We start from the raw sequence: 19,038 nt of genomic DNA on the forward strand, positions 1-19,038 counted from the left end.
TATTAGTTTTCTGGAACTCTTATTAATGGATACGGCAACTCCTCTCTTGATTCTATTGTTTTCTTATTTCTTCTCTGTTAATTTCAGGTTTTTCTGTTTTGTTTTTTTTTTTCTTTTCTTTTTTTAGAAACTCACTTGTTACCATTTAATGAAGCTCCCTCCTGGGGGCTTCAAGCTACCAGGACATAGCCCCCGCCCCCAAACACACACCCCTAATCTTTCTCAGCTCTTCTGAAGATTGTGGCCTTCATGACGACAGGCTGTTTGGGGAGCCGTCCATTCCCTAAAACTCTCCAGTAGCCGGATGGCACCACATCGACGACAGGAGCAGCCCCAGTCTTGTTTTTGGCGGCATTTGCCTGTGTCTGCTCGCTGCGGTCCATGGTCTATCAGGGTTGACAGCTGAGCAGAAGCTCTGGTTCTTCTTTCAGTGGTAATGACGCACACTGACTTTTCCAGAGTAACCCGGGCGGTGTTTGTCGAAGTTGACCTGGCGGTGATGCACGCCACCAGCATGACCCCGGCCTCCCGGGTGCTTCCCGGGTTTGCCTTTGAGGCTGCGGCTCACGTGTCCCCGAAGTGTCCAGGTCTTCCTCAGTCGGGATGGCATGTCGGCAGCCCAGATGAAAACGCTGTTTTTCTTTTCTAGGAGACCTCTTCAACATTACCTCCTGACGTGCTGTTGAATCTTTTGTATGTTATCTTTTTTAGTTTTCAAGAGCTCCTTCTCATTCTCTGTATGTTCCTTTTTCTGGTTTCGTGTTCACGAAGGTACTGTCTTCTCTCTCTCCTCTCGTTCTACTGCCGTGCTTACTGCATTGTCCTGACTGTTCCTGCTTATTTGCTCTGCTTTCTGGGTTTCACATCAGAAGATTCCCTTAAATGCCGCGTGATTCTTGACTGTTCCTGTTTAAGAGTCGGTCACTAAAAAAGCCGACGGGAAGTTTTATGTGCGTGGTTGTGCTTCTGGATGGTGTGGGTTTCACCTGAGGATGAAAAGGATTTTCAGTGGTAAAAACTGGCTAAAGGGCCAGTATAGGTAGGGTTTTTCTTTTGGGTTTAGTTGACCAACCAAAGGAATCTTCAAGTTTTCAGTGCGGGAGTTAAAATCTTGCTTGGCAACATCTGAGTACAGAGTGGGGTGGGGGTGGGGAAGGGACAATATTACTACTGTTGTTATGCAGACATTTTCTTTAATATCCCTATTTTCCACAGATGTCTCACCCTTTCTTTAGCTGTCTGTTGTCCTGGAAGCACTTATAGTAGAATGGTGGAAGGTTTGTACAGTGTGGGGGTGGGAGTCTAGGTGTCTAATTGCCAATTGGACAAAATTAACTTTCAGTGCTCCGTGCCCAGGCTTCTGCCTTCAGACATACCAGATGGTTCCAGTTCTGAGGCCTTCCCATAGGCCAAAAAAAAAAAAAAAAAGAAAGGAAATAGAACTTAGTTTTCCTCTTAAGTTTTCTAATTTATGTTTGATGGTTAATGCAAAAATTATAACACCATTTGGTGTGGTTTTAAATGTGTGCAGAGAAAAAATTTAAAGCGATTATAACCAGAGGAAGAGAAAGTGATGTTATAGGGAGGTGAGTTTTCTGTATTTCACTGAAACTGGTGAAAGGTTGACGCTGGTAAACTGTGGTGTTATGTGTAGCTGACATATACCTAAAACAGTAAAATATGTGCAGAGACACCCAAAACACAATAGATGAAATAAAATTCTAAAAAAATGTTCAAGTAACTCATAGGAAGGCAAGAAAAGGAAAAGTAAGAAACTGAAAACAGAACAAAAAATAAAATGACAGACTTACACTTTGTCATATCAATAAATACACTAAATAAAAGCTCTATACCAATTAAAAGACAAAGATTGGCAGAGTAGATTAAAAAACATGACCCAAGGGGTGCCTGCATGGCTCAGTTGTCTAAGCGACCTCCTCTTGATTTCGGCTCAGGTCATGATCTCAGGGTCATGAGATGGAGCCCAATGTTGGGCTCCACACTTAAGATTCTTTCTCTCTCCCTCTCCCCCTTCCGCTCTGCTCTCGCACTCTCTCTCTCTAACAAAACAAAACAAACAAACAAAAAAAACCACATGACCCAACTATTCAGCTTGTAAGAAAGTTATTTAAAAGGTAATTGTATAGGCAGGTTGAAAGTGAAAGGATGGAAATATCTACATTATGCTAACATTAATCAAAGGAAAATAGGAGTGGCTATATTAGACTTCAGAGCAAAGAACAATACAAGATATAGAGAGGACATTCTATGATGATGTAATTGTCAGACTACCCAGAAGACACAGTAATCCTAAATATGTATGCACTAAGCAGTGGAGATGCAAAATGTGTGAAGCAAAAGCTGATAGAACTGAAAGGAAAAATAGAAAAATCCACAATTATAGTTGAAGACTTCAATCCCCCTTCCTTACCAATTGTTAGAGCTAAAAGAAGATCAACAAGTATATAAGAAAAACTCAACACCATCAACGAATAATGTCTAATTGACATTTATAGAACACTCTAACAATAACAATACATATTTTTAAGTACCCATAGAGCATACACCAAGATGAACCAAACCCTGAGCCATAAAACAAAATCAACTTTTAAAGAATTGAAATCATGTAGCGTGTGTTCTCTGACCACAAAAGTATCAAAATAGAAGTGAATAAAAGAGAGATAGGAACCTTTCCAAATACTCAGAAACTAAACAATACACCTCTAAATAATCCATGCATCAAAGAGGAAGTCTTAGAAGAAATTTTTTAAAAATTCACTAAACCATGTGAAAATAAACATGTAACATATCAGAACTTCTGGAACACAGCTGAAGCAATGCTGAAAGGAAAGTTTATAACATTAAATATTTATATTTGAATTTATTAGAAAAAAGGAAAAGTATTAAATCAATGATAGAAGCACCCACCTCAAGAAACAAAAGCAGAATAAAACCAAAGCAAGAAAAAGGAAATAATAAAGATAAGAGCAGAAATCAATAGTATTGAAAAGAGAAAATCAATGCAAATAAAATAGCTGGTTCCTTGGAAAGTTCAATAACATTTAAACCTCTAGCAAGACCAAAAAGAAAAAAAAGAAAAGACACAAATGATCAATATGAGATGGAATGAACGAGAGATATCACTGCCCAACCTGCAGATCTCAAAAGTACAATAAGAGAACACTGTCGGTAACACTACAGACGTAAATTTGCCAAGTTAGATGAAATGGACAAATTTTTCAAACCAATCTACTACACCTCACCCAATGAGAAATAGCTGACTTGAGTAGCCCTATGACTATTAAGAAAATTTAATTCATAATTAAAATACTCCCAAAAAAGAAATCTCCAGGCCCAGACACCTTCACAAGCAAATTCTATTGAACGTTTAAAGGAAGAATTCATGCTAATTCTATACAATGTCTTCCAGAAAAGAGAAGATGAGGGAATAATTCCAACTTATTTATATAAAGCTAGTAATAACCTGATACTAAAACTAGTGACAGCAACAACAAAAAACTACAGATGACTATCCCTCATGAATATAAACACAAAAATGCTTAACAATAAATAGTAAATGAAATTGAGAAATCTCTAAAGAGGATTTGTGACCAAATGGATTTCATTCCAGGTATGCAAGCCTGCTTCAATATATGAAAATCAATCAATATAGTCCACTATATTGACAGACTAAAGAAGAAAAAAAAATCACATCAAATCAATTGATGCAGAAAAAGCACTGGACAAAATGTAACAACCATTCATGATTAAAAATCTCGGAAAAAGAGAAATAGAGAACTTCCTTAGCTTGATAAAGATAATCCATGAAATACCTATGCTTAACATCATTCTTAATGGTGAAAGATTGATTGCTTTCCCTCCAAGAGGAAAGCAAGGATGTCCACACTCACCATCCTTCTTCCATATGATGCTGGAACTTCCAGCCTGTGCATTAAGGCAAGAAAAGGAAATAAAAAAAGGAATACAAGTTGGAAAGGAATAAAGCTGTCCATATTGCAGATGGCATGGTTGTTTGTGTAGAAAATCCCAAGGAATCTATAGAAAACCTCTAGAACTAATAAGTGAGTTCAGTAAGGTCACAAGCTTTAAGACAAACATACAGAAATAGATTCCTGTGTACTAGCAAACAAGACTAAACATTGAAATAAAAATACAGTACTTAAAATCACTCACAGGAGCACCTGGGTGGCTCAGTTGGTTAAGTGTCTGCCTTCAGCTTAGGTTATGATCCCAGGATCCTGGGATCAGGCCCCATGTTGGGCTCCCTGCTCATCGGGGAGTCTGCTTCTCCCTCTCCCTCTGCTGCTCCCCCTGCTTGTGCTCTCTCTCTGGTTCTCTCTCTCAAATAAATAAAATCTTTTTTAAAAAAATTAATCACTCACAAAAGGAGAGAAACACTTAAATCTAACAAAACACTAGGGACCTGTATGCTGAAAACTACACAAGACTGATGGAAGAAATCAAAGGTCTATATAAATGCAGAGACACACCATATTAACGGATTGGCAGACTTAACGAGCAAAGGTCCAGTCTCTCCAAATTGATATATGTGTTTTAACTCAATTATCAAAATTCCAGCAAGGTTATTTGTAGATATTGAAAAGATTATTCTAGAATATATATGGAAAAGCAAAGGACCTAAAATAGCTAAAACCAATTGGAAAAAGAAGAAAGTGAAAGGAATTTGTGTACCCGATTTCAAGACATTATCTAGCTCTAGTAATCCAGACTGTGTGGTAGTGGCCGAGGACTTAAAAGGTGACTGACATCTGTAGACATCTGAGGAAGGTCATGCAGCTTTGTCCTTGATGACCTTTGCATATGGGAATCCGGTCATGTTGTTCCTGTAAATCTTAGCATAGCATAGTCATTTCTGTACATGCTCCCTTTTCTTGTTGGGCAAGGTGGGTTTTGGGTAAAGAGTGGTTTCTGCAAATCTCATCTGTAACATGCCTACATGCAGCGCTAAAAAGTTTTTTAAACTATAGGTCACAGCAGCAAGGGAAATAGAAGCAATGTGGAGTCAGATATGCTAAGTTTCTCCCAATAACTTCCAATCTAAATTTGGGTCTGAAGGCAGAAGTCTGATGTCCCAGCTCAAAGACAGAGAAAATTCTTTCTTATTCAGCCTTTTATTCTATCAGGCCTTCAAGTGATTGGATGAGGACAACCTACACTGGCGAGGGTAATTTGCTTTACTCATTCGACAGATGCAGATATTAGTCTCATCTAGAAACCCCTTCACAGACCTACACAGAATAATATTGAACCAAATATCTGGGTACCCCATGGCCCTTCCAGTTCACACACAAAATTAAGCGGATAGTGACTGTTGAAATTTAGTGAATACGGTGAATATCAACAAAAGAGGCATTTCAACAGTAGAGAGTTTTTATGGGTCATGAAGAGAAGTCCGGCATTCCAATGCATTCCGCTTTTAGGAGGGCAGTTGGCCTCGCCCACGCTGGGCTTCGTGCCTTTGGCGTTCTCCCATGCCCGCCCTTCCCCCGGTTCTGCGACCTCAGTTTCCCCAGGTCTCATCCGAAACCTGTGGCTTCTTCCCTGTCTCAACCTATTTTCCAGCTGCCCCTGAGTACTCGGGATCTTCTTCGGGACTTGTTCAAGATTTTCGTTTTGTGAGGTTCCCAGAGTAATCAAAACAGCAGAACCACGAAGTCAGGTGTCTATTTAACAAATTAACCTGTCAACACAACAACTTCCCACGGTTTTTATTCTTCTGCCACTTACATCTCCCTCTCTCTCTGCGGCTCTGGGCGTAGTCGCAGTGGCAAGATAATGGCTGACCTCAAAGAGCACAGTTCTTGGGCAAGGTTGAGCTGAGTACAAATGGGCCTGGTTTCGTTTCTCCTCTACTTAAGATCTCATACACCTTCCCTACTTCTTTTCACTTCCTAATCGTTCTCCACTTTTCTACCTTGAGAGGTCTGATGAGCCACTAGGGCTCCTCCAGTGTATTTTCCTAACCCCCGGGGGAGGTCAGCCCAGAGCATGGAGGCCGCCCAACATCCCGACTCTTCGGGCAAGACTGTGCTGCAACCCAGGTTTGCAGAGCTTGTCAAACTGTGAGTGAAATGGTTTTAGTATTTCATTACTTGAATTTTATGCCGTTTATAAATAATTTCTCCCCTCTGAACCAAAGTAGTCTTTCCTTTTATAGAAGAAAATAGAAACCAGTTTTTGTCACGGGTACGTTAAATTTGCATTCACATTCAATGTGACAAATATTTCTTCAAATGAAAATTTTCACAGGTGGTTTTATTGGTTTTTTAAAAAGCCACATGTAATAGTTTCTTTTAATCATGTACTTTTTTTTAGGTTTAAAATTTATTTAGTTTTGAATGGGGACTATATCCACATGGTTTAAACTACAAAACATCTCCTTCCCCCCTTGCCTTCCAATTCACCCAGTTCCCCTTAGTGGACGTACTTTTTCTAGCTTTTTATTTGTCCTTCCAGAGAGCCTATATAGTCGTGATAGAAGACCTATATTTTTATGCAAGCGGTAGTATTCAAAACCCATTGTTCTACATGTTGCTTTCCCCCACTTACCCAATTTCTTAAGAGATTGTTCCAGGACAAGATAAAGATCCATTTTATTCTTTACGTGTGTGGCATAATTTATGTAAGCAGCTCTACAGATCAGCTGTGAAGCTATCACAAATAATTATATAATCTTAGGCCAGCATATCTGTAGGTCCTACAGTGTGGAACGATGGCCCAGAAATTGACCCACCTTTTTTTTTTTTTTTTTTTAACAGCCAGTTGTTAACCATAGAATTTTCATGTACTTGATAGATAAAGAAAGCAAAAATGGTTTTAAATAACGTTTTAATTTTAGTTGATAACATTCTGTGAATTTTATCAGGACGTAGATCATACGACTTGGAAATTTTATGTGTACTTGTTTTTACTACTTTTCTTCTTTCCTTTTTCCCTTTTATATTCTCTTGTCTCTTTTTCTTTTTCTCCTCCCTTTCTTCCTTCCTTCTTTGCTCACTCCTTCCTTCCTTCCTTTCCTCTCTTCTTCCTTTATTTCTCTTTTTCATTTTAGAAGATCCCAACAGCTACCCTTTGGTTTTTATTAATGGGCCGATTGAGAGCTACGTAGCCACTAGGTGGTGGTACAGGAACATAGGGAGACGTATTTTCGTAAACAGTCGTGGAATTATTTTGATTTCCTGCTCAGTTTTTAAATTGCTATACACTGGGGTCCTTAAATGCCTCCTAAGGGATGTCACTGTGATTGCTGTTTAGCAGTTGAGCCGACATAAAATTGATGTTGAGCTTTACAACAGCTGTTCTAGACCACTTTATGTCGATGCTGAGACTTTTTAAAAATGCTCATTGCTTGAAAATGTTAACTCTTCAGTAAGAATCTGTTAGGTTTTCTGAGTGATTTGAAGGGCTTGCTTATATTTCTGACTGATTTACACATCTTACAATGTTACAGTGGAGACTACTTAGAATTTATAATCCTGCTTTATTTAGCTGACGGAATTTTCAGTAAAGAAATGACAGTTTCCTAGCTACTTCCTATGGAAACGACAAAAGGCATCTGCTTACTATGGTTTTACCCTATCGACTGCAATCTGCTGTTTTATTCAACCTTGCAACATTGATCTTCATCTAAATGAGTCAAGCATGTATTTAAAATGATTTGGGAATTTGATGTAAAAGTGTCTTCAGTGTGTGGGTTAGCTTAATTAATTTTTGGAAGCCTACCTTGTCCCTTTTAATATTCCGAATCTCTGCTTAGACATTTTGGATTGGTTAATTCCCCTTAAATCACACACACAGAAAGGAATCCAGCATAAATATTGAAGGATCTCTGCTGACATTGGAACCGTCTGATCCTTTGCATTTACCTTCTGCTGAAGTTCGGTATAACACATTCAGCACTGGACTGTGGTTGCAGTTACCTGGGAACATTCTGCTGGAAGCCAGCACAGGCACACTCTGATCCTATCTGGGTCCCTGTCGGATTCCTAGAAGTGGATATACAGTGGCTCTCCTCTGTGCCCGCATGTCTTGTCAAGTGGCAAATCCACATCTTCCCGAGAAGTAACCTTACAGCAAAGTTCCTACTGACTTGCTGTGACGCGTTGGTTATTTTTGGATGGGCATCGGTCAGTCACCTCATTTCCATAGCTATTGGTCGTTCTGCATAGCATTGTTACTAGTGCTTGCTGGGTTAGCACATGAAGAAGCAAACATTTTAGCTGAATTATCTCGCAGGTTTTGATGATAATGGTGCTGTCTTACCATTTAACACGTGCGGGCTTCCTAATGAGGTTCTATGATCTGGTATCCAGCAGCGGTCTGCTAGAACGTCACACCGGAAGCCTTCATGTGAGGCATTCGCTGTTTAACTAAAAGGAAAAATGGCTTCTTCGTACCTGGTAATACATTAGGAAAAAAAAAAAAATTGTGGGGTTCAATTCAGTGGAAGAGCACTAATTTAAAAGAAGCATCCCTTAGATGATGAAACCGTTACAACGTTGTTCTAGGAAATAAAATCAACCACAGCCGATTCCTTGGTTTTATTAGAAAAGATAGCCCATTTTGTGATCTGTAATGTTTAAATCAATTGAACGATCCTGAAATCTCTCCCCTGAAATGGCTATTACACAGCTTGCAACCTTTTGTTCAAGAGATTAAGTTTGCATCTCCTCACATTATCTCCTTGTAATTGGAAAACTTTCATTTTGACAGAGAAAATGTGCCAGTATCCCTGTGAGCTCTGCCACAAGCCAATGCAGAGTGCCATCTGGAAGGTGCATGCCCAGGCCCTGCGACAGCCTCCTGTCGGCTTGTATCTGGAACTTTGCAACAGAACAACTAATAGCATCTTAAGCTCCATTTGTCTAGCTCGCTAGTGCTCTTGGCAGAGGTCATAACCAGCAGTGGTTTTGTTGATTTGCTGCATCAAATGTAATTAGGTTAAAGCGTTCACTGATAGAGGCTCTGATAATGGCATCAAAGCCTCGGGCTTAAATTTACCCATTGTGCCAAATTTAAGTTTAGATCAACAAAGACATACTAATTTCATCATTGGGACAATAGAACTTAATAATTTTTTTTTTTAAAGATTTTATTTATTTATTCGACAGAGATAGAGACAGCCAGCGAGAGAGGGAACACAAGCAGGGGGAGTGGGAGAGGAGAGCAGGCTCATAGCAGAAGAGCCTGATGTGGGGCTCGATCCCAGATCGCCGGGATCACGCCCTGAGCAGAAGGCAGACGCTTAACCGCTGTGCCACCCAGGCGCCCCAGAACTTAATAATTTTTAAAGATGCTTATTTGAGACAAGATTTTTTTTCTTTTGGACTTCGATATTGTTTTTTTATTATTATTATTAATTTTGTTTCTTTTGTTTTTTAGTCACTGGTTTCCAGTGAAGGGTTTGATCTTTCCTGCAAGGAAAGACCATGTCATATGTATACAAGCCATACCTCCCTCCCAAACCTTACCTTTGAGTACATTATGGAAAATGATAAGCCATTTTTCAAGTTCTATCAAACAACTTTGAACTCTATGAAACTCAACAGTTTCATACTTGTAAGGGGAGAGGTAACATTATTACTGGGCCTTTAACTCTTGCTTACTGGAAAACTCCAACAGTGCCAGAAGCCTGTTTATAAATGAGTCAGTTTCAGGCTCTGAGTAAGCTAGAGAAACCATTACTTGGGGTTAAAGTTAGGGCAAGGCTGGGCCCAGAGCGTAAGATAAGGCTTTGGCTGTTACTAAGAGCCATAAGGAAACTACAAAAGTTTTCTGCTTACTGCAGAGAAGGCAAAATTCAGCAGAAGTAAGGTTGATCGGTTTCACATATAAATGTTGTCCAACAAGTCAGCAGGGGTCTGTGTTAGAGAGGGAGAGCTTGGGCCTGGGCCCTGCAGGGGGTAGCATTTCCCCCAGAATGGTTGTGCTCAGGATCTGGATGGGGCCCATTGAAGAACGGGCAGAGGAATTAAGGATGAGGTCATAAGCACAATAATAATGATATGTGAAATACCTTTTTTTATCGGCTTCTCGATTTCCTCTCACTTTTATGGGTTCTCGACTCTACCTCCAATACTAGATCTCACAAAAAATCACTCTGAAATTTCCAGGGGATGGCAGTCATTTCTGTGGACTTTGTCCCTCATTGTGGAAGCTGTCTTAGTTGGAGCTTTCCAGGTATGCTGCTTTTGATAAAAGCAGTAGGCATATGTGAGAATGAGGTTAAGTAAGTGTTTATTTGAGGATTTAATATCGTATACACTGTAGGAGTAAAGCAATTATCATGCTGTTAATTTCATATTCATGTATGGCTTATTTATTTGTTGTTTACCTCTCTGCATAATGAAAATGCCATGGAAATCTGCTGCTTCTGGTGCTCTAATTTTAAATGAAGCTAAATGTCATGTATAATTTTAAGTTACAGATTGCTAATTCTATTTTATTTTAAATACTCTATGAGAAGCCCCTTTGTTCTTCCAGAATCCTTTTTAAGAAGAATTAAAGCATAATTGTCTAAGTAATTATAGAATAGGTAATTAATAGATTAAAACATGAATCTGAAGCAGTATAGGTACATTTTGAATCGTATAGCTCTCTGAGCCTTTATGTGCGTGCCTGCGTGTATGTGAATTTCTCCGATTCAACACCTTAATTGCTTTTCTGACAAATACAATGTAGTCAGAAAATAATAACCCACAGCCTCTACTGGGAAGTTATTTGTATCTGGCCTACTTGTAATCAGGCGGCAGTCAGGGTTTGGTGAAGGGCTTTGGAAAGCTCCAGGGTAACACGGTTGTCATTTAGAACCAGTCACTGGCAGAATTCTAAGTTCGTCTTCTGGGAATGTAATTTAAAAAGGAAAGGAAGGAAAGAAGGAAGGAAGGAAAGAAAGGAAAGAAATCCGTATCCAGTGCATGTGAAGTCCCTTTCCAGTCTGGGAATCCGCTCAAGTTGTATGCCTCGGATTCCTCTTCCTGACCCTTCCTGCTCTTCTCTGCTTATTACTAAACCCATATCTGGAACCAGAGTGGTGGGCCATCCAAGTTCTTCTAAGTATTTTATTAATTGGACAAGCATCACCCTGGGCCTACCATATGCATAGATAAGGTCCCTACTCTTGGGTGGCTATAACCTGATGGAGAAGATAACATATAGATATGAAATATTGAATAAATAATACTGCAAGTCAGTATACATTTAAATACTCCAGAGGCAGAAATTGTTGAGGAAATTCATTTCTGCAAACCCTTAACACAGTCTGCAAAGCTTGGTATGTGCCAGTTGTTCAATTTCCATTGTTATTTACAAAAGTGAAGCTTTGAATTAAGAAAAAAAATGCACCATCTGCCTACCCATGTAATAATGCTTGGTTTTATTCCCAAGCATATCAACCACTGGCTTGGCATTTTAACTAACTGAAGCACTTTTCTCATTAGAGTGTGTCTGTGTCTACAAAGGGCCTTTTCTCCTGGTTGCTCATTTTCATATTTTTGCCCGCTTGCTCTGCCTTTTGCTGGACTCGCAGCCTGCTCTATGTAAGGATGGCAGGCTTGTCAGATGACCTTTGCATTCAAGTACCTCATATGCAGGCTACGCCTGACGCCTGTCTTTGGCCAGTTACTTATTCAATCACTCCTTTTTATCAACTAACTGTATAATCCATATTATACTGTTTTCTGTGGACACACAGGACATCTACAGCTCTTTGAGGATACGAAGAAGTATGCTATGATGCCCGCCCTCGACTAAATTTCAGTCAAAGGAAAAATACATATAAAAATACTCCATTTTAAGCAGAAGTTTCTAAGTGCCAGAGTGAATGTTACACACTTATTCATTCAGTCAATCATTTACTCAACAAATATTTATTGAGTGTTGTGATGTGTCAAGTACAGTGTGATTCACTGGAGATATAAACATGCATAAATCATCCACTGTGCCTGCTCTGCTCTTAGAAGAAGTAGATACCATCACAGGAGAGAATTTTGTTGCTCAAAGCGTGTCCACAGGTGGGCAGCACAGGCGTCCCCTAGGAGCTTGTTAGAAATGCAAACTCTCAGGCCCCAACCAGGTCTGTTGAATCCAAATCTGCATTTTAACCAGATGCCCGAGTGACTTGAAGTTTTAAAAGCACTGGCTACAAGGAGCGTAGAATGCTTTGTAAGGGAGCTGAAGTAAGAAGGAGCCACCAAGTCTTATTAAAAGAGGCAGAAAGGCAAACTTAGGCAGGTTAAAGTCCTTCTCTTATTCTGTTGAGCTACTGTAACAGTATCATAGACCAGGTGGCTTATAAACAACAGAAGTTTATTTCACACAGTTCTGGAAGCTGGGAATCCAAGCTCAAGGCGCCGGTAGATGTGGTGACTGATGTGGGCTTGAGTCCTGGTTTGTAGACCTCTGTCATCTTTCTGTAACCTCACAGGGCAGAAGGAGCAGTGAGACTCTGGGAGTCTCTTTATAAGGCTGATCCCATTCATGAGGGCTCTGCTCACATGACCTAACCACCTCTCAAAGGTCCTACCTTCTAATACCATCACACTGGGGAATCGGTTTCAACATGAATTTTGAAGGGACACAAACATTCTGCTACAGCACAGGGGATTAGATACAATCTGAATACGAGTCAGGAAGGGAAATTTTGGAAGCTAGCTTTTTAATCCTGTTAATTGGTGATGATCCACAGAAAGTAGATTGATAATGTATGATAATATGGAATTCAAAGCCGGGAGGAAGGAGAATGGTTTAGATTCTAGACTCCAGAAGTAGGGATGGGCTGCCAATGGTGCAGCCCCTGGGAGTAGGACTTTTCTTATCCAGAGCCTGTGGAGATAACTATTAATACTCTCAAAGGTGATTTTTAAATTGATTTTTTAGGCCTGATGTTTTTGAATCCCAAAATTATAGTGACAGTCAACAAGTAGATACAAATCAACATATAGCATTTTATATATACCAATTTTTCTGAAACACATCTAATTTAGTAGACCTTAGATATGGGAGAAAAGGAGGTATTGGGATCAGTAGTCTTGCTTCAAAATTAATGGAGGATGTTATTTCAGGGGGAAAAGACCGTTTACATCTTTACAAGGAATTCTATCTTTATAATCAAGCGAGGTCCTCCACAAGAGTATGAGAAAATGAGTTTTATCAGTAGTGCCTTTATCTACTTCAATCATCCTTTCTGTTATCTGCCCCCCCCAACTCTGTGGTCTTTAACACATGAGAAAATGAAGAGAGCATTATGGTGAAGTCCAATAAGGGTAATACAGGGAGGGACTGATGACCTAATCAAGTGCATCTTTTGAACCGCACTGTGCCATGTGGCTTCTGCCCTCATGTCAGGTCCATCCTCTACACAGGGATCCTTCCATTCTCAGGTTTGTAAGAATTTGAGGGGCTGACTCCAGTCAACCTTATGACAATCCAAAAAGTTTACATTTGCTTATCGGGCTCTTAAGGCTGTCTCCAGATGATATTGTTTCTGGGATGTTTGAAAACGACATCCGTATCTCCTGTTTTATGGGCATCTGGTAGTGTGGCATTCTGTGGGCTTTACACACATGACTTACCCGCTCCCAAACCTGAGCTGACAGGGAGAAGCCTACAGCTCTCCCATAAATGACAGACTCAATCAGTGAGACGCAAGCCTAGAGCAGCGCGCCGGGCAGCTTACCTTACAGAGCTCAGAGAATACCATTTGAAAATGTTCAGTGCTGCTCTTTCAAATGTATCAGCAGAATGGTAAGAAGGTATTCTTTACTCTGAGTAGACTGTCTCCAAACAACTTGATAAATCCCGGATTTTAATTTTTAGCCGTAAACCTAGGAAGCTGGAGAAGTACATGTGGCTATGTAGGGGTCTGGAAGAAGAGTTTTCTAGCTGGAGGTAAGGTCCATAGGTGACACTTTGGTAGCAAATTGGAAGATTCATTGATCTAAAAATTTGGAATAATATCTTCAAAGTGAAATTATTTTATTTTAACTTACATGGACTCTCTGTTGGGGTGAACATTCTCTACATGGCCACAGAAATGTCCCCTTGTCAAAGGAATTAGTAGCTATATTGAGCATTAGTAAATGGATACTGTTTAAAGGCCAATGATATGTGTCATAATTTTGAGTTTCATAAGAAAGCGTGCTGCACTACAAATATGAGGTATGTGGTGGGTGAATATTTTGCTGGTGGCTATTTTTTGACATTTAAGGTAGATTTGATATTTTACTTACGAAGATCATCTGGAGCCGTATATGATAAATCAGTCAGGTGGTCATTTCTAGCGAACTGTCTTAGGTCAGAAAAAAAGATGGAAGGAAGGGTGAATGGAAGGAAGGAGAGAGGAAGGGGGGGGAAGACCATGTAACTATGAAGAACAATTTTACACTTATGTATTGAAAATTCTTGCTTGGTTCCAAATGGTAGCAGCATTGGCCTCACAATTCCTTCCAGAAAGACTGTGATGGCAGCAAACGGTTGAATATACATCTTGCAGTGCGTTTGTCCCAAATAGGTTTCATTGTTCTTTAGTAAGATTTAATGCATATGAATTACTTAATTTTAGCAAGAATTCTTCAGTTATTATTTCTATAATGAGAGCCACACTAAATATACAAGAGAACTGTTCCTATCATTACTGATAATAGAAGTTCTAAGTTACATTTTTTTATATATGAGAACGAGAATTAACAACACATCATGAAATTGGAAAGTACAGAGCAAGTAAGAATATTTTTTTTTAATTCCTCAAAGAATCACTGCATTTTATGAAGTAATTCGTTAAAACCAACAAATACCATTTCTGAAATTATGAAGGGAGAGTCCATTCCTTGCTAACAGACACTCTGAGGCCATGTTTTTTTCTATCTACATTGGACATCCTTTGGCGGAGACTGGGTCAACTCTGTATTTTGTCTTTCTTTATGCTTCTTTCTCACCGTGTCAAAGTCCAACCGGTGAGAATGACTCAAAATGGCTTTCGCAGTTAAGGAAAATCAAAACACAACAGAACAAAAAACCGGGTGTTAATAGAACGACTGCGTAGCGACTGGCTATTGGAGTTCAGCCAGTGAAAGAGAAAAATGTGGTAGCAAAAGTGGCACCACGTAAATGATTATCAGTGGAAAAAATGTCACACATCATGTGGCCTCTGTCTGTTAATTTAATGTGATGCACTTGAGTGTAAAAATAATGGGCTCTGTCAGCCTTATTAATTATCTATGCTTGTTCTGGAAGTCAGGATTGTGAAATGCCTCCGAACTACCTGATGTAACGGGCCATTTTAGAGCTTTACGTGCAAGCCTCTGCACGAGCAATTGCAATCCTGATGGCTAGATCGTCTGCAGTTGGGGATGTTGTACCGAGCTGGACTCACATAATAGCGATATTGGCCTCAAGATGACGGAATAATCAGTCTTTCTATAGTGGATTTCTTTAGCTTGGTGGGACAAATTTCCTAGTTAATGAAACCATTCTGATGCCTAGGGCACTTCTTGAGCTCAGGCTGCCTCTGTTTGTCCATTATAGTTTAAATACACGGCATTTATGTTAATGCAAATTAGCCGGTTACAATTCCTGATGTGCACTTCTTCGGTGTATTTACTATGGCCCTCAGAAAGCTGGGAGACAAGCTAGCCAGATAGTGCTCTAACACTGGGAACTATTAATACCTTCGTGTCTGAGAATTTGCTAATGGGACATTTTAAGAAGGAAATGTTTGTGGGTGAGATGCTGTGAAGAAAGATCTGGCTGCTGAGGGCCATTGCTTCTTTCATTCCTCAAGCAAGCTGATCCATTTTGTGTTTGTGTGTGTGTGTGTGTGTGTGTGTGTGTGTGTGTACATTTACACTATGAACTGCTGAAGGATAAAGAACATGTCTCTTTTTCTGCCCTGGATCTTGGCCCTGTGTTAAGTACCCAATGACTTTGTAATACGTGTTTGTGAGGGGGTGGGTGTTCTAGTGAAAATACATGAAGCCTTAGATGATGATGATGATGATTTATTTAAATAGACTTTAAGATCTGATCTAGCTGTTTAGATTTTAATATGTTGACCTTACAAAGTTTAGGAGAGCATTTTGTTGCTAATGTATTCTATGCAACTATTATGTATCTTGTATTCAAGGAATAGAGTCTTCTTAGATCATTCGTGAAGGAAAAAAAAAAAACCATAATGAAGGGATTAATGTTGAAACTTGATGTCAGATATTCAGGTCCACTTGTCATAAGAATTATGAAACATTCTAATTAGATGAAAATCAGTATTTACATAGTTTCTTCTGGTAACTAGATTGATAACCAGATTTAGTTATGCCACCTAGATGTATGGCTCACCAACACGGAATAATTAGTAAATGTATACCAACAAAACTTTTCCCTTTACTCTTTAACACTGAGAGCTAATTGTTCAGCTAAAGTCATGGGGCTTTGAGTAAGTCAGTTAACACTCCTGAACTTTGGTTTTATTGTAGACAATGGAGGGGGTAAGGTGGAACGCTCTCTAAGGCCCTTTTTAGCTCTGAAAAGATTTGGCTCTGTGATCCTGCGCGTCTCTGAGTGTGTCGTAAGTAAATGATATTACACTGTTCACACCAGGGAAAGAATCACCCTCAGCTATCTGATATGGCTCTTTTTAGTCAGTTATTCTAGATTATATAACCTATTCATTTTCTTTATAGCTTTTACCACAGCCTCTAATTACCTTGTTTGTTTATCTTCCTGCTTAGGGTTTGCCTCTCCATGAGGCTAGAGACTCTCTTGCTCACACATTGATGGCCAGTGCTTAGAAAAACTGAGTGCCTGGCCCACGGGGAGTCCAATAAATACCTTTCGAATGAATGAATGAGTACATGAGTTCAGCTCTGCCCCCGGAGTACAGCCTCTTTACTCTTTAAAACAACTTCACTTGGAGTTCAGTGGGATAAAGAAGTGGTTGAAACGACCATTTATGTGAAATAATCACTAGAGGATATGATTGAATGTTTTGCTTCATACACACACACACACACACACACACACATATACACACACACACATATATAAATATATAATCCATCTGCATTTTATTTATTTATGGCCTTATGACTTTAGCTAATCAAAAGTGGGATTTTCATCAGTAAGTTGTTTATGTGCTTGGTTTTGTTTTTGTTTTTAGCAACTACATTTAATTAGCCATTTTGTTCCTAAAATTTATGATTAGCTGTCATACCTGAGTACATAGTAATGTCTAGGTACATTTTTCATCATATAAATAAATTTGCCTATTATAGGCATGCATTTTCATGTGAGAGAAGAATTTTTATCGTCACAAAATGTGAATTGTAAATTTTAGGATTCATTGTGGAAAGTAGTGCATCTTGTAATTTCCTACCAAGCGATTAGAACATCACCTGTTCTTCCATGCTTCACTTATGTAATTTCCCATAACATGAAAACGTTGGAAAAAATCTTGTTTATCCTTCATAAACTGGCTGAATGACTCCTTGCTTCAACATATGTTCAAGTTAAGGTCAATGTGGGTGCTGTTTTCTGAGCTTTAAATTTGTGGCAAGGGTAGATCTTTCTTTGTGAGACATTACACTATGGACCGTGCCTCCCAGTAAAGTAAATCCTTTCAAATTAGAAAAAAAAAAAATGTCAATTGTGTTGGAATACAGGATTCTAAACATCCATGACCATAGAGTCTGTTACTGCCTGTTATAGGACTCTATAATCACTCTCTGAAACAGTTATAAAGGGAGCATTATCTTCTGTTGTCCTTCTGGTGTACATACAACATGAAATAGTTTTTCTCATAATGTTCATTTTTTTCCTCATGGAAAAGCTGTCAGATTTTGATAAAGTGTATTTATGACGATTTGTTGGAGACAAACCTTTGCAGCCTGTTTTGCCCCGTCAGTGGATCTGGGAACCGTTCCCGACAGTAGAGCTAAGCCCATGCGTGTTTCATAAACACACTTAAGATTACAAATTGGCCAGGAGGTAAGAACAAACCCAGTGACATACTAAGGAACACAGGTTTTGGTGGCATGGTAGAGGGGAAACGGAAGGAAAATAATTTGCATTTTCTTGCCTGCAAGACATTCGCTGTGCCTCAGCCACTGCGGGCAAGTGCACCCGTCAGTATGTCCCGCTGCGTAGCAAGAGTTGAACAAGAGAGTCTCATCACAAACTGCAGCCGGTGCCACACGTACGTTATACGTATTTCCATGGTACTTGCATTTTGATAATTCTTGAACTGCAACACATTGCATATTAATTAAGTACAACTGGTTCTGAATTGTCTTTAAAAAGGTGCAAATTATGGCTTCAAAGTGACCTGATAGAGGTGCAAATGAACGTTAGCACAACATTTCTAAAATGGAATCATTTTAAATATACATATATAGATGTGAATTCAGAGTCAGCTACTTCATTTTTTGGTTGGGAGTTTACTGCCTCAAAATGGGAAATAAATGTGTGAATGCTATCAAGGGTGTGAAATCCTCCATTTGTACAGACTGGAAACTTGGTAATAATTATGAATATAGAAATAGCAGAAATTATACAAAAGTTTAGCAACATTTTAATTTTAAATGCAAGTATTTCAGGGGAAGAGTTTAAATCTGTTTGGAGAGATTTTCTTGCAGTGTTTGATACTAAAAAGTTAGGGATTTCCAACCAGCTTTCATAAATGCTAATTTTCTTGTAATTTTAAAACAGAAGATTGCATTGACTAATCTTTTTTATTTCAAAAGCTGCTTATTCTAAGTGTGTCTGAATCTGATAAACTCATGAGCCCCGACTTAACCCATCCTAAATGAAACTTAACCTTTTCTCTCTTCTCACATGAGTGGACAATGGGTCTCAGCTGCAAGGAGCATCGGCGAAGCTTGCCCAATCTCTAGTCCAGCTGGAAGGCCAGGCTCCCCTGCTCTTCAGCCAAATAGACGCTGGCACTGAGTTACCCTGGGGCAGAGGTTTAACATGGCTTGAATGAAGCTTGGATTTCGAAGTATCCAT

The 19,038-nt window shown here is 39.3% G+C and overlaps 1 pseudogene; it reads right to left on the reverse strand.

Annotated features, from left to right (window-relative positions):
- Positions 1-212: 212 nt before the first annotated feature.
- On the reverse strand, positions 213-610 carry LOC123000452 (60S ribosomal protein L27a-like; annotated as a pseudogene).
- Between the last annotated feature and the right edge of the window lie 18,428 nt (positions 611-19,038).

The sequence above is a fragment of the Ursus arctos genome, unplaced genomic scaffold (assembly GCF_023065955.2).
Source record: "Ursus arctos isolate Adak ecotype North America unplaced genomic scaffold, UrsArc2.0 scaffold_1, whole genome shotgun sequence".
Classification (NCBI taxonomy): domain Eukaryota; kingdom Metazoa; phylum Chordata; class Mammalia; order Carnivora; family Ursidae; genus Ursus; species Ursus arctos.